At 37.7% G+C, this 15,793-nt stretch overlaps 1 long non-coding RNA gene across 1 annotated transcript in view; it reads left to right on the plus strand.

Annotated features, from left to right (window-relative positions):
* The first annotated feature begins 236 nt into the window (after nucleotides 1-236).
* Nucleotides 237-15,793, plus strand: part of LOC148113397 (uncharacterized) — a 197,296-nt gene continuing 181,739 nt past the window's right edge. The window contains exon 1 of the long non-coding RNA XR_015728216.1: nucleotides 237-383. This is a non-coding gene — a long non-coding RNA (uncharacterized LOC148113397). The remainder of the gene's footprint in view (nucleotides 384-15,793) is intronic.

Below are 15,793 nucleotides of genomic sequence, written 5' to 3' on the forward strand. Positions count from 1 at the left end.
GCGTGCATGTTGTGGAATTCGTTTCCCTTTGGGAGAAACCTCCTCCCCCCCCCCGTCCGTCTCCCCCCGCCCCCCCCCGTCCGTGAAAACTAATGAAAAGCTGAAGAATGGTTAGTAAAAAGAAGGTGGGGCGGAGTATGAGAAAGAGGGAAGAAGAAGGAGGAAGAGGGTGGGAACAGAGGGGCCCATTTTCCTTTTCTTCCCCCCTTCTTCTTGAAGCAATGACAGCTGGTTCTGTACTGACTCACATGACAAAAGTACGATGGAGTAAGCTCCAAGCAGCGTGAAAAGATGGTCAGCTGACTTCCCTCCCTCAAACTCCAGTCAGGTGATCAACTGATATAATTCAGATAAGGATAATTTTTAAAATGCTTAAGACCCAGGTAAGAGTGAAATTACACCCCGTTAGCGTGTTTTGTGTGAAAGACTTGGCATCTGTTGATTATTTTCTGAAAAATCTGCCAAGTGATAACTGTGTAAAAGGTACTGCGTGATCCACTTGCAGTGTGTAATTAGAAAACTAGTTTTGGTTCTTTCCTCTTTCTTACATTCTGTTTGTCTTTGTAGATTATTTATTGGGAAATGTCATATTCTAAATAGAGGTCTAAAGTTTTCATGGGGGGGTGTTGAATGCTTATTCTATTTGACATAAAACTGTTTGTCATTTTGTAAGAATGTCAGAAGCTCGTATTTTAAGGGAATTTGCAATAACTGAAATATGAGTTGAAAAATGAGGGCACTACATGTGAAAGTAAAATTTAAAAATCCAAGCTGAAACTATCACTTATTTCAGAAAAATGTGTGGTTTGTTTTGGTACTCATTTGCATTTGTTGAGGATAAAACTATCCAATGTTAGCTATTAGTATAATCATTTGTAATGTACTTCAAAGATAATCTAGTCCAACCCCATCTTTTCTAACCTCACATTAGCATACAACTAACCTTACAATTTCAGAATAAGCTACCTCTAAAGCCTGTAGTCTCATGGAAAAACTTTCATAAGACCTGCAGTCTTATGGAGAAACAGACCAGCAGGAAAATCTTCCTGCCTTTTGACTTAATTCCTATTACTTTAATGTGAATCCCTTGGTCTAAGTTTTCATATTAATATAAAACTTATAAGAGAACTATTTGTTCCTTCCTAATTTTTCTCATTTAAAAATTATATGGGAAATATTGGGGAAACAGGCAGGTGGTGGGAAGAAAGAGTGTGTGTGTTTATATGTCCCCTAGTCTATTTTTGTTTTATCACACCAGGTGTGAAGGCAGGTGATCAGAAGGAAGAATGTGTATGTTTGTATGTATGTGACTGCATCTTAGTTTATTTTTGTTTTATCATACCAGGTGTGAAGATATACATATGAAGTGATATTTCTTGCTGAATTACATTGTTACTTGCATATTATTCTATTGTTATTGCTTGTTGCATAGTCAGCCTGATGTTTAGACTGGATTTGGCATTTTCATCCACCTATCGAGTCCTTTCTTAGGACCTGGGATAGGCAGATGGGGATGTTTGATGATCTTAAAGGTATCATTGCAGAATGTAAATTGTTCCAAGTAAAGCTGCCTTTTGCGGTCAATTTAACATTAAATATTCAAGATGTAGGATCTACCCTGGCTAGGTGCTGAAAGAAAAGAAAAAGCAATAATTCTCCTCCCCTTTTACAAATTGTTTGTGTGTGTGTGTATAAATATAAAAGAAGAAAGAAGAAAAAGCAGTCAACAGGTTGAGCTAAACATTATACTAATCTTTAAATCCCTTTGTTAACCGAATGTTATTATATTTAGCACGTAGAAAGTCCACAAACAGTTTATGCTCTCTTATAAAGCTGTCTAGTCCATTATCTCAAATCAAAGCAGTTAATTTTGCCATCTCTGCTAATTCAGTCAATTTCAAAATCCATTTTTCAACAATCGGCATCTCTTTTTCTTTCCAGTATTTGGCAAGTACAACCCTTGCAGCCGTCACCATGTGAAGGAATTGCACCCCAAATTACTTTTCAATTGATTTGTCCATCATACCTAAAAGAAAAGCTTCAGGTTTCAATACCATTTGTACCTTAAATATTTTTGCATTGTCATTGTTATGTTTATCCAGCATGTTTTCACATATTTGCAAGACCACCACATACGATAAAATGAACCTGGATTTTGACATTTTCAGCACTTATTAGAAATCTCTTTATACTGTATATTTTTGCTAGGCTATCTGGAGTCAATTCAATTCAATTCAGTTTATTACAGTCATAGACCAGAGAGTAGAACAAATAAAAACAGTCAGAAAATATACAATTAAAAATTCTAGAATAAAATAATAGATAATAGATAAAATGTATGATAAAATCCAGTCTGTCAATTAAACATGGACTAACTATATTAAAATTACAATCTGGGGTCAAGTACCAATGATGCATCCTTTTATAAAAGTTTTCTTTCAAACTATAGTTTAATGTAAATTTTAGTCCCTTCATCCATAATAAAGCTGCTCTTTGCAATTGATTGATGGTGTTCAAGTGGGATGTTTGTTTTGGGATTGCATCTTTGGTACCATCTTTGCTTTCTTTTCCCACGTTTGAACTTTTTCTATTTGCAGGTCTTTGAATTTTGTTATCTTCTCCAGTTCTTTCTCTTCTATTTTGCTGTTTCTAGGTTCTGCCACTTCCACTATCCAGACTGTTTTGACTTTCTTATCAGCAGTTATAGAAAGATAAAAAACTGAAGACAAAAAAGGACTGAGTGGTTCATCAAGTCTTGAGGTTTTTTTCTTATTTATGTTATGTATGTATGCATTTATGTATGTATGTATGTATGTATGTATGTATGTATGTATATGTATGTATGTATGTATTTATTAATTATTTTTATTTTATTTTGTTGGATGATGGATATATGTTTATCCCAACCTTGTTTAAACTCAATTACTGATCATTGACCCACTACCTCCATTGGCTCTAAGCTTCCAGTACTCTTTCTGTGAAGTAATATTTCTAACATCTCTTTTGAACTTCCCTCCTGACAGATTGAGGTTATGCCCCTGTGTTCTTGGTTTTTGCTTAATATTGAAAATATTGCCTTCTAGAACCTTATTTAAATCCTTAAAATATTTAAAGGTTTCAGTCATGTCACTCATTTCTCTTCTGTCCTCCAGGCTGTACATATTCATTTCCTTCAATCTCTCCTCATATGTTTTGTCCTCAGACTTTGCATCATTTTTGCGCAAAGTCTGAACTCGCTCAGTCTTATCAATATCTTTTTTAAAAAACATGACTCCAGAATTGGACATAGTATTCCAAATTGGATCTGACTAAATCCTATATAGCAAGGTTAGGATCTCTTTTTCCTGCTTGTGATCACTCTAGTGATGCATCCCAGAATTTTGTTTGCCTTCATAGCTGCCTGGCCACACTGTTTGCTTGTTTTGCAGTCACCTGCTATGAGCACATCTAAATATTTTTCTTTTGTTGTTATATCTAACACTGTACCCCACAACTGTACCCTGCCAGAGGATTCTTTTTCCCTCAGTTCATGATCTGACATTTAGAAACATTGAACTACAGTTTCCACATTTTTGATCAATTTTTCAGCAATGCCAAATCATTTTCCATGTTACGAATACCCACAGTTGTTAGGTCTAGGGTATGCGGCAGGTGCTTGAATTTGAATTATCATTAGTATTATTACTACAGTATTGCAGCAGTGCAATTTTTAAACACAGACGTCCGTGTCAACAATGTGCATGCTGCCTTGTTAAGTAATACAATGAAAGACATGTTTCTATCCTGATGAGATTGAATTGAAAAGTTTATATTGACAGGCCAATGGAAGTTGATATAGAAAATGACAACATAATCTTTCCCATAAGGATAGGTTATCATTAATTGAACTGGGTATGATTATGCATAGTATAAAAAGTACCATTCCTCTTATGTTAAAATGTAGGAAAATATAATTGAATTGAACACTGATATACTGAGGGAAAGTAAAAAGATATATTACTTTCTGTAAACTCAACATCTAATGTAGAATTTGTTGCCAAATGATGTAGTAATCAAATCACAAAATGTCATGATGGCTTGGACAGCTTTGAAATTAGGCTAGACAGTTTTAAAAGGAAATTTGTCTTATCAGTGACTCCCAGATAGTGGGATACAGCTATAAGTGTTAATTAGAGGCTATTATATATTAAGTATAATTTCTTATCTTAAAGAAAAGAAGGTAAATGGAAAGATAAATATGACTGAGTTATGTGAATTAATTTTTCTTCAGTCAGCTATAAGAGCCAAAGGATTTATGGAAACTATGGGTCTTGAAAAGGTAATCAAACAAACATGTTTGAATCACACAGGTGTTCTGCAACATCCTTAACAGATTTTCTTATTTACATCTTTTTATTAGGCAATTTGTTTCTTAAGGCAAAGATAAAATCTTAGATGCTGTGATTGTCTAGATATTAATTTTAGTTGATAATCCTCACAATAGCATGCAATTGCCATGGTATTTTGTTTCTATTACATACTGATTGATTTATTAAATGTGATTAAGATACTTTTAAAAGTGGACATTTTTTGTGACATGATGTTGTACTGATACGTTCCTCTCTCTTCACAATGTGCATGGTGCCTCATGAAGTAATAAAGTCCAATGCATGTCTCTGTGTTGAGGAAGTTCTACTGAACATTTTACATAGGAAGCAGTTTCAAGCAAAACGTTGGGTCCATTCAAGTTGTCCATTTCTCTCAGGATTTATTGTAATTTTTTAATGATGTTTCAGTGTTTTCAAATAATGGATCAGCTCTGAATCAGGCTACGGTCTTCAGCTAAGAGATGCTAGAACTAAATAAATACGGAACAAAGAGAAAACAAAAATCCCAGTTAATGGATTTCCTCAACTAAAGACTATCAGCCAATCCATGAAAACTAATATAACACTGGAAACTATGACAGCTGTCACCTACTTTTTATATTCAGTGTATTTGAAAGAGTAGATATAAATTGTCATATATATAGTTTTAGACATTTTTAATTTTTAAAAATGCTTTGTTAGTTTCTAGCGTTCTGTAAGTTATCTGTATAGGCCCGTTGATTGTGTCAAATGTTTTGCCTATAGACAAACCTAACAGGAAAACTGAGTCCCTTAGATCAGTGCTTTTCTCTTTCTTTTTTGAAACATTTTTTTTAATTTTATAAACAAACAAACATACAATACATAATCAATCATTCAGTGTATCATTTAGGTCAGGGATGGGTTCTACTTACCTTTACTACCGGTTCACAACTGGGCTGCGCTCTTCTGCGCATGTGCAGAAGTGTTCTGATGAAGTCAGTGGGCAGAGCCTCCCGCCGGTTTTACTACCAGTTCTATAGAACCGGTCCGAACTGGGTGCAACCCACCACTGATCTAGGTACATCTTTTGTGACTTCTTCTTGCTCCTCCGAACTTCATCATATCTTAATATTTTAGATCAGTGCTTTTCAACCTTAGCAGCTTTAAGATTCAACTCCCAGAATTCCCCAGATGCCTTTGTTTTGCACTACAGTAGATAATACAATAAAACCAAAACTTGTGAACTATAGAAAAAGTTTTGGATTGAAAGGATGAAGGTGTGTTTAATTCCTCTACAATACATGAAATGTGGAAAAGGTATTATGAATACAAGTCATACAGATGATAAAGACTAATCCCCCCCCCAGAGGGGCTTTGCATTATTTTAAAAGGTTTCAGCCATATGTGATCCTGCACATTTTCCATTCCTATTTCCTGTAGCCATATCTTCCATTTTCATTTGCAAGGAATATAAGGAAGCAAAGAAGGAAACCGGTGTCATAAACACAAAAGTATGTAAGCCATTTTGCTTACATCAAATTTACCAGGTGTTGCTATCTCAGAACCCAGGTTTGAAAATATTAGTGTAGGCTTGGGATAAATAGTTATAAATTTGAGATCGGAACACATGTTTGGAGTCAAATAAAGTTCAGTTAATAGATTTTATGCAGGAAAGGAAGGTTGGTCTTTTATCAAACAAAGGGAAGTCTCCTTTTTTTTCTTCCTGACAGATGGACTCATCTTATGGATATTCATTTAGCTATAATTCAAGTATAAACAAGAAATCATGTTTATGCATTTGAGTTGAGCTAGAAATAGAGGGGAAGGGAAAATATAATGATGAAAATAGGGGGCTATTATAATGTTTATAGTAATTTCATTTTGGTGGTTGGTGTCAATGAAATCACCAGAATCAAATGAGAATTTACCTTTTCTCTTAAAAACCCACACAAATATACATAAATATAAGTAGTCTCTTTTCAGTTTCTTAAGAAATGTAGGTTTGTTTCACATATTTAAAGATGACTTGAGGCAGATGTTTGAAAAGAGCTATTTGTGTACATTGTATGATTTTGATAGAATTATTTAATATTTTTATATGTAATTTATTATTTTTATTGCTTCATAACTTATTTTTAAATTTTGTGAGTGATCTTCACAAGATACACAAAAGTATGTCCTGTCACTGTTTTAAAATAATTCACTAAATGATTATGTGCTATCAAGTCAGTGTCAACTGTTGATAGTGATCACATGTTTTGTGATTGCCTATATTATATACCATATATATATATATATATATATATGTATGTATGTATATATATATATATATATGTATGTATGTTTTCTCAGGTTTTCGCGGGTGTTTGTATGTAGGTCTTTGGTTATTCGGGTCTTCTCCCACGTAAAATTGGAAGTGTCTTGCTCCTGGAAGCACGAAGCCGAGAACACCAGCCTGAAGATGACGAATGAGACTTCGTCGAAACGTCGCCAAGACACTTCCAATTTTACGTGGGAGAAGACCCGAATAACCAAAGACCTACCTACGTATATATATATATATATATGCATATTCTTTCTAGCCAGGTTTTACCTACGTAAACTAAGTTGTTCTACAGCCCTGGTTCTGTGAAATCTCATTCACAAGTTTCTGGGCCTTTTTTCTGCTGACAAACTGCAACTCTGTGTTGCTCTCTGGGAGACTCAGATAGCTATTTCTGCCTTTTAAGGCGTCATCAGTGAGCCACACCCACTTCTCAGATATCCTCCCTGTAAAGGTACAATGTGTCTTTTTCTTTTTCGTAGGCTTTTATGTGCATATTCTTTCTAGCCAGGTTTTACCTACGTAAACTAAGTTGTTCTACAGCCCTGGTTCTGTGAAATCTCATTCACAAGTTTCTGGGCCTTTTTTCTGCTGACAAACTGCAACTCTGTGTTGCTCTCTGGGAGACTCAGCTATTTCTGCCTTTTAAGGCGTCATCAGTGAGCCACACCCACTTCTCAGATATCCTCCCTGTAAAGGTACAATGTGTCTTTTTCTTTTTCGTAGGCTTTTATGTGCATATTCTTTCTAGATTTCACAGAACCAGGGCTGTAGAACAAAGACAAGATCCAGCTAGAAAACCAAGGAGTCTATGAAATAACATGCAAAATCTGCCCAGCCACATACATTGGACAAACTAATAGGAGAATAAATGCACACATTGCAGAACACAAGAACGCAATCAGAAAAGAAGAAAAAACTTCCTCCCTTTTCCAGCACCTTAAAACAACAGGACACTAAATTGACTTTGAAGTTTTTTCTAGAACTAGACAAAATCATCAGAGAATTCATATGGGAGGGGAAAAAACTGAGGTTTTCTATCAAAATTTTAAGGGGCAGAAGAGATATAGGTGGATTTGGTCTCCCTGATTGAGAAATATATTACAGGGCAGCTAAGTTAGTCTGGATAAGAGATTGGATTACTGGAAAATAAGAGGATTCTTACCCTAGAAGGCCACGATTTGCAAAAAGGGTGGCATGCCCATATTTGGGACGCAGAGAAGAAAAGGAAGACATATTTCCATAGACATAAAATTAGAGACTCATTGATACAAACATGGACCCAGATTAGGCAAAGATATTACAAAAAAATCCCAAATTGGCTCTCAACGATGGAGACCCTGATCCACCCCAATAGATGGGGGATGGAGAAAATGGGCAGATATAAAGATATCTTGGACGAAGGAGGGAAGCTTAAACCAAATGATACTTTACGAGAGCAAGGAATAATCTTAGATTGGTGGACCTATTCGCAAATAAAATCTAGATATCAGAAAGACAAAGAACAATACGGTTTAGAACTTGGATCAAATGGATTGGATAAAGTCCTGATGGGAACAAATAAAAAGATTCTGGCCAAACTATACAATTATTTATTAGGTGATGAGAAGTCCGAAGATATCACAAAGAATCAAATAAATGCATGGGAGAAAAATATAGGGCGTGATATAAATTTTGGGGAATGGGAGGAGGCATGGAACAGGAATCTTAAACTGACTAGAGTGGTGGCTTACAAGGAAAACCATTACAAAATGCTCCATAGATGGTATTTAGCCCCGGCCAGATTAGCAAAGATATATCCTAATATACATCCCAATTGTTGGAAATGTGGCCACGGTCAAGGCACCTTCTTTCACATGTGGTGGACATGCCCGGAAGCGAAAGGATATTGGAACAAGATCAGGAAGTGGTTATATGAAATAATTGGCGAAGATATTGAACTAACACCAGAGATATTTCTCCTGGGAATGGTAAAGAAGCCATATGGAAAGGAAAAGATACATTTAATGATTCACATGATTACAGCTGCCAGATTGGCATACGCACAGTACTGGAAAGAGAAAACTCAACCACCAGAAGAGCTCACAATTAGGAAAACACTGGAGTGTGCAGAGATGATTAAATTAACCCATGAATTAAATGACGAGAAGTCAGTTTACTATATTGTGTGGGAAAGGTGGTACAAGTGGATGCATGATAAAATGAAAGAAAGACTTAAAGGTCTGTTAAATAATGGTTAAAAGTGATTTGAAATATCACCAAGTATTATTTATGTAAATAGTTAAAACACTGCACATCCGATATCAACTGAAAATATTACATTTATGTTTTTTATGTTTTTGTTTGTATGTTTTTCTTTTTCTCTGTTTGTAAAAAATCTTAATAAAGTTTCTAAAAAAAAAAAAAAAAAAAAGAAACCCCAAAGACAAGATCCAGCTAGAAAACCAAGGAGTCTATGAAATAGCATGCAAAATCTGCCCAGCCACATACATTGGACAAACTAATAGGAGAATAAATGCACACATTGCAGAACACAAGAACGCAATCAGAAAAGAAGAAAAAACTTCCTCCCTTTTCCAGCACCTTAAAACAACAGGACACTAAATTGACTTTGAAGGAACCAAATTAATCTGCAAAACTGAACACTTCAACAAGAGAATAATCATGGAAGCCATCGAAATAGAGAAACACCCACATAACCTGAATAAACGCAACAATACCTCCCGCCTACCAGACATCTGGAAACGAGCCCTAGTCAATAGAAGACTCCCAGCCACAAAGATTAACACCAGACCCAAGATAACACATGACACCACCACCAATCATCCTCACCAGATTCAAACCCAAACCCATCCCATAGACGAAATACAACCACCATCCAGAAGCCAGACCACGGCGGCATCACCAGCTGCTGCACCCCCCTCCAATCTCCACACAAAGAAAACTGACATGGCAAGACCTCAAACTCGGAGCCAAACCAAAGCCCGGGATGTGGCATCACAGCCATCTGCTCAGGACATTACATCAAATACCTCAGGCTATCACAACACTAGAACTCAGGATGTTAACACATTACCCAGGTCGTTAAAACACAAAAGACAAATGGGCACACATCAAGGACCTCACCCACACAGGATGTTACGAAACAGCTGACTAATCTGCAAACATCAACTCCATCAACCAATCAAGATGTAACAACACAGGCAACCAACCCGCTCACAGCAACAAAGCCAGCACCCCACACCTCCCCACCAGTATTTATAGAAAGACGGCAGCTCTGATCACGCTTTCCTCGCACAAGCACAAAGCCGAAGACACCAGCCTGAAGATGACAAGAGGGACCTCGTCGAAACGTCGCCAAGATACTATCAATCTTACATGGGAAAAGACCCGAATACACCAAAACTTGCATATATGTATGTATGTATGTATGTATATATATATATAGCCCTTGTCAACAAATGAGTCCCAGCACCCACAGACAGAAAAATCTACACCCCAGAAGCCAGACACACATACCCCGAGATCTCCAGCCAAATCACATTCCAGCCAGCAACAAAAATGAAGCCCTGCTACCTGGTGGAGAAAAACAGACCATACAACCGAAGCCAGGCCAATAGACACAGACTGGGACTCCCAACCAATCAGAATGAAGAGGTAGGGCCATCTCAGCAAAGCAGACTACCAGCACCAGATTTGAAATAGTAATGGCAGTTGCTGCAGAAGACCCCTTGCATAAGCTTGATGATGGCAGATGAGATTCTGCCGAAATGTTGCCAAAGTGCTCTCAATCTTACACGAGAGAAGACCCGAATACACCAAGACTTGCATACCTATACCTGTGAAAATCTACCAACTGCCAGTGGAGGTATGAACTGATTGATACCCTGATACCCCCACTGGCAATTAAGTGGAAGAAACAGCTGCGATCACACATTGCTCCTAGAAGCACGAAGCTGAAAACACCAGCCTGAAGATGATGAATGAGACTTCGTCGAAACGTCGCCAAGACACTTCCAATTTTATGCGGGAGAAAACCCGAATAACCAAAGACCTACATACAAATACCCGCGAAAACCTCAGAAAACAAATATATATGTATATGTATATGTATATAAATGCTTTTAGATACTGCTGATGGAGAATGAGATAATTGCCTCATTAAGTTCCTTTTTTGTGAATTTTTTTATTCTGGGCAGCGTATCTGGTTAGTCAAGTAAATGCATAAATCTTTGTATTAAAATTGTTCAATTACTGTATATACATGCAGAAATATTTGTATAGATTTTAATTCTTTCGTGAAATCTGATGTTTTAAGAAGTGCTTGTACAAAATCAAATAAATTAGTTTTATTACACGGAGTGCCATCTAGTGGCATGTATGCTGTACTCTAAAAAGTATGACAGTAAAAATAAATTTGAGTTTTGATTAGATCTTAGTTTGCTTCTATAAGCTATTAAAGCAATGTTTGGATTGCTAACATACAATTTGGAAGTATTTTGCAGTGCAGTATACCTGTCTGCCTGTTTGTTCGTCCATCTGCCTGTTCTTTAGAGCTGCTCTTGAAGACTACCCATGAATTCCAAGTGGTCCAGAATGTGGTAGTGGAGGCACTGATGGGCATGGCTGAGTATGCCTATGTAACAGCTGTTATCCATGAATGCATTGGTTGCCAGTTTGCTTCTGAGTGTGATTGAAGGTGCTGATTGTTACATATAAAGCCCTACATGGTACAGGGCCTAGCAATTTGAGAGGCTGTCTATTTTTCCTACTACCTGCCCAGCTGCTTTGATCTGGCAGGGTTTCTTAATGCCATCTATTAGGAGTCTGGAAGCATGCTTTCTCACTCGCAGAGCTGCCCTCTGAATTAGGTTTCCCCACAGATGTGATGGCTCCCACCCTATTGGCATTTCTGGAGGGCCTTTATGACACGACTCTTTGCCCAGACCTTTGGCTCGTGAATGTAGCCTCTTGGACGGATGAGTGTATGTTAGTATTGTTGGTGCATTTTGCCATCCTTGGTTTTTTTTTTAATTGCTGTTCTATATTTCTTATGTTTTTTTAAACTGCTTAGAGTTGTTATTAGATGGGAAGAATACAAATTTAATAGAATAAAATATTTTTTTAAAAAAATATTACAAGTAGAGCTGCTCTCTGTTTTATATTGCCTTATATTTTAATGCAGAAACAATGCATTTCAATTTCAAACATTAAAAACTCTGTATGTGAGTATATACCCACATATAGATACATACCCACATTTTATAATGATCTACCATTTATATCCCCTTTTGCTTTAATGTCACCTTTCTAATGTTTAAAATGGAAATGCATTGTTTCCCTTGCATTAAAATATAAGGCTGTCCCATAAAACAGAGAGCAGCTCTAGATAGATAGATGATAGATAGATAGATAGATAGATAGATAGATAGATAGATAGATAGATAGATAGATAGATAGATAGATAGATAGATAGATATGACCCGGGGCGTAGCATGAAAGCAACACAACCAGAGAACAGGTCTAACTCCCCTTTATTGCTCCAACTGTGCCCCCAAATGTTCCCACATTCACTATATGTCCTGGATAAAGCTCTCACATGCACCTTCAGAAGCCTCTGACTACAAGTAGTCCAGTAAACCAGGTTAACCAAACAGCAACCAGAGCCAGCAATCCAATAAGCCAAGTTAGCCCAAACCAGGGCCAGCAGTCCAACAAGCCAGGTTAGCTAAACAGTAACCAGAGAAAGAAGTTCAGTGAAGCAGACAAACTGGCAAGCCCCACAAGACAGAGTACAGCAATCTCCAGGCTTTGGCAAGTGCACACAAGGCTCCACAGATTCAATGCTTGTTCCTGACAAATACCCCTCCCACCGGCACCTCTTTACATCTCAGTCCCCAGGTGTGCCTTATGAAAGGAGGCGGAGCACTCTCTTCCCTTGTAGCCAACTCAATCTGTTGATCTAGCCGTCTCTCTTCCCTCCTTGCTCTCGGATCAGGAGGGGGTAATCCTTGCTCTTCTCCTGAGCTCTCCCTGTCTGCAGACCTTACTAATTCAGAAAAGCTTTGCCTGGACTGACTCTGCCCTTCCCCAGTTTGCTCCAAGGCCAACGGAGCCTCTTGGCCTCTCCATCTCTGTCAGTTCTTGTTCCAGCTCTTCTTCCCCAGCAGATTCAGACTCTGACGGGGGCATGACAGATAGATAGAATTTTTAGAATTACAAAAGTATTGCTTAAAATTGGAGTCTTGAAGCACCTTTACTGATTAATAAATTTTATTAAAAGTCATTTGCTTGTACCTTTCAATGACATTTGTTAGAAAAAGCGCTAGCAGAGTTTATGATTTTTTTGCCACCTTGATTAACACAATTCTCTTCCTCTAACGTCTACAACTAATAATATTACCTGTAGATCTAGACAGTACTGTGTAGATGCATGTATATATCTGTAGAACATTGGAAAACCAAGTAAATTATAAAAAGATTTTAAAAACAGAACTACACAACTCCTGACCCACTGGGTCATCTGCACCCTCAGGCATATCCTTACATCATTCCTTGCATATGCATCTTGCATGCCCCCCTACACCTTCCCCGACCATTGTTGCACCTATCACACATACCTTCATTCCTGCCTCCACCTGGCAGCAGCCAGATGTGGCTGCTGGCTTAGATTTGCAGTTTCCTTCCAGCTTCCTTACTGACTTTGCATGTGGGAAGTTTGGAGGGAGAAAGTCAATAGGGAAGCTGGCAAGGAAAGTTACAGGTTTTGGGGTAAGTCTCCCCCACTTGCGCACTTCCCCCAGTTCCTCTGTGGTCATGCTAGCCATGTACCCTCATGCACCCTCTTCAATTCTCACTGCACCTCTCATGCACTTTCTTGCTGCCTTCCCCACCTGGAAGCAGCAGCCACTTACCTGCTTGCTGGTGTCGGATTTGTCACTTCCAGCTGGCTTTCCAGATGACTTGTGGGGAGCTGTCAGAGAGTATTGGAAATGACAATCACATGACCACAGATGACTGTAGCAATGTGGCAGCATCAAAGTTGCTACATCTTTGCAACATTTCAATCCAACAGGAGTAATGGATCCCAGATTTGGATGCATTCTGTAAGTTTGTCTATTTGGAGTACTTTGGTTCAAAAATACTTGCCTTACAATGTACTGTTTCACCAAATTGAAGATTACAAGCAGACAGACACACCAGTTTTAATAATATATAAAGAGGTGACTCCAAGTTATATTAAAATCAGTAGTTGAAATATTGGCTGAAATATCTGTATTATGCAGCTGCTTTTGAATCAGAGATAAATGACATACATTAAATAAAATATGTTTGTGAATTCTTAATAAAATAGGATGGTTAATATACCTATCTTCAGTATATTACAAAAACCTTTAGTAAAGTACATAAAACTTTGTATGTTGCTTTAAAGACTTGTATTTTAAAGCTTGATACCTTCCAAGGTTAAAATAGGATAAATACATATATTTTTGTAGTAAATCATGAACCAAGGGAAAAGCTAATGCTTTTCCTTGCTAATGACAGACTGATCTGTTTATATAAAAGATTGCTGATATGTTACTGAATTATTGATCACAACAAGTGAAGATTTAGATTTTCTCCATGTACAGAAGAATTACATGGTAATACAGGACTTATATATTTATATAAATAAATATATATCTGTGTATTAATGAGTTTTTAAGCAAATTCTTATTTCTTTCTTCAATGCAATTTGAATATACAATAAGTTAGAATAAAATTGTTGTTGAATTATAGCAAGAACGTTTCAGTGAAATCAGGCAACAAATTCAGTGGCTTAATGGTAGATTCTTTTAAAACAAAATTCCCAAGGGTAGATATTTCCTGTAATATTGTGTGCTTCTCAGATTTGAACACCAGAATTTCTAACTTATGCTTCTATATTTTCTTTATTTGGAATGGGAATATTTAAAACAGGGCTTTTTCATCATTTCCACTATTTTGGAATCAACAACTCTTTATGAATAAGTAGCATACTGTGTTTCCCCAAAAATAAGAGTCTTATTTTCTTTATTCCGAAATAAGGGCTTGGCCTTATTATTAGTGGGGGTATCTTATTATTTTGGGGGTGGAGGAGGTGGTGAGTGTGGGACTGGATGTCCCATCGCTGCCGCCTCCTTCCATCCCTGTTCTTTGTGCTGGCCAAGCGGCTTGCTGCCGCTACCCTGACGTGTCCTGCTGCTGCTGCTGCCTCATGAAACAGGACTCTGCAAGGCTTGTTGTGCTGTTGCACGCATGAACTGTAGCACCGCCACGAGCTTTGTCATACTGGCACAGCTGGCATCCTGCCTCTTGCAGCTGCTCCGGTATGTTGAGCCTCACGTCAGTGCTGCCGTTTGTGAGTGCAATGGCACAAGCCTTGTGGAGTCCTGCTCCGGAGGCAGCGGCAGCGGTGCGATGAATCTCACAAAGACTCATTTCTGACAGGTCAGGCGGGGGAGAAGCAAGACATGGAGGAAGACGTGGCTCCCCTTGCCGTCTCTTCTTCCCCTCCCCCCTCACCGGGCATGGCAGGGCTCCTGCCCCTTGCTTAGCCACCCGCCCCCTTTAGGGATACAATTTGGGGGTGGCAAGTGGGGTGGGTGAGAAGCGGTACACGCGTCTTACCTTTCAAGCTCTGTGGCGTTCCTCGCCGTTGTGTCCAGGGAAACACATTTCCCTGGACACAATTTCCAGCCACTTCACAGAAGTAATTGGAAACAACTGTATTATTTAGACCACCCTTGCAAAATTGCAAGAATACTATGCTATAGGATATATTGGGAAAACATACTGTATATAAAAAAGAACAAAACCTGAAAGGTGACAATGGAAATGACTTCCATAGGATTGCCAAGAATCTGCATGATGATGTTTATATAGTCATCAGGAATAAAACTCAAGAAATACTTAGTTGCAATGCAAGAAATATTACTAATTTGATGAAATTATTTATACACTATAAAACAAGCAAATTATAACCAAGGGAATATAAGGTTATTCCATGATCTGTTAAGTGCATATGCTCACTGAGCATTTAGAACAGCCTCATACTTTATACGTCAAATGAAAAGACATGAAGCATACATCTTTAATTCAAGACATTTGTAGAATGGGGGAT

This window comes from Pantherophis guttatus, chromosome 5 (genome assembly GCF_059756535.1).
Source record: "Pantherophis guttatus breed Tessera chromosome 5, ASM5975653v1, whole genome shotgun sequence".
In the NCBI taxonomy this organism is placed as follows: Eukaryota; Metazoa; Chordata; class Lepidosauria; order Squamata; family Colubridae; genus Pantherophis; species Pantherophis guttatus.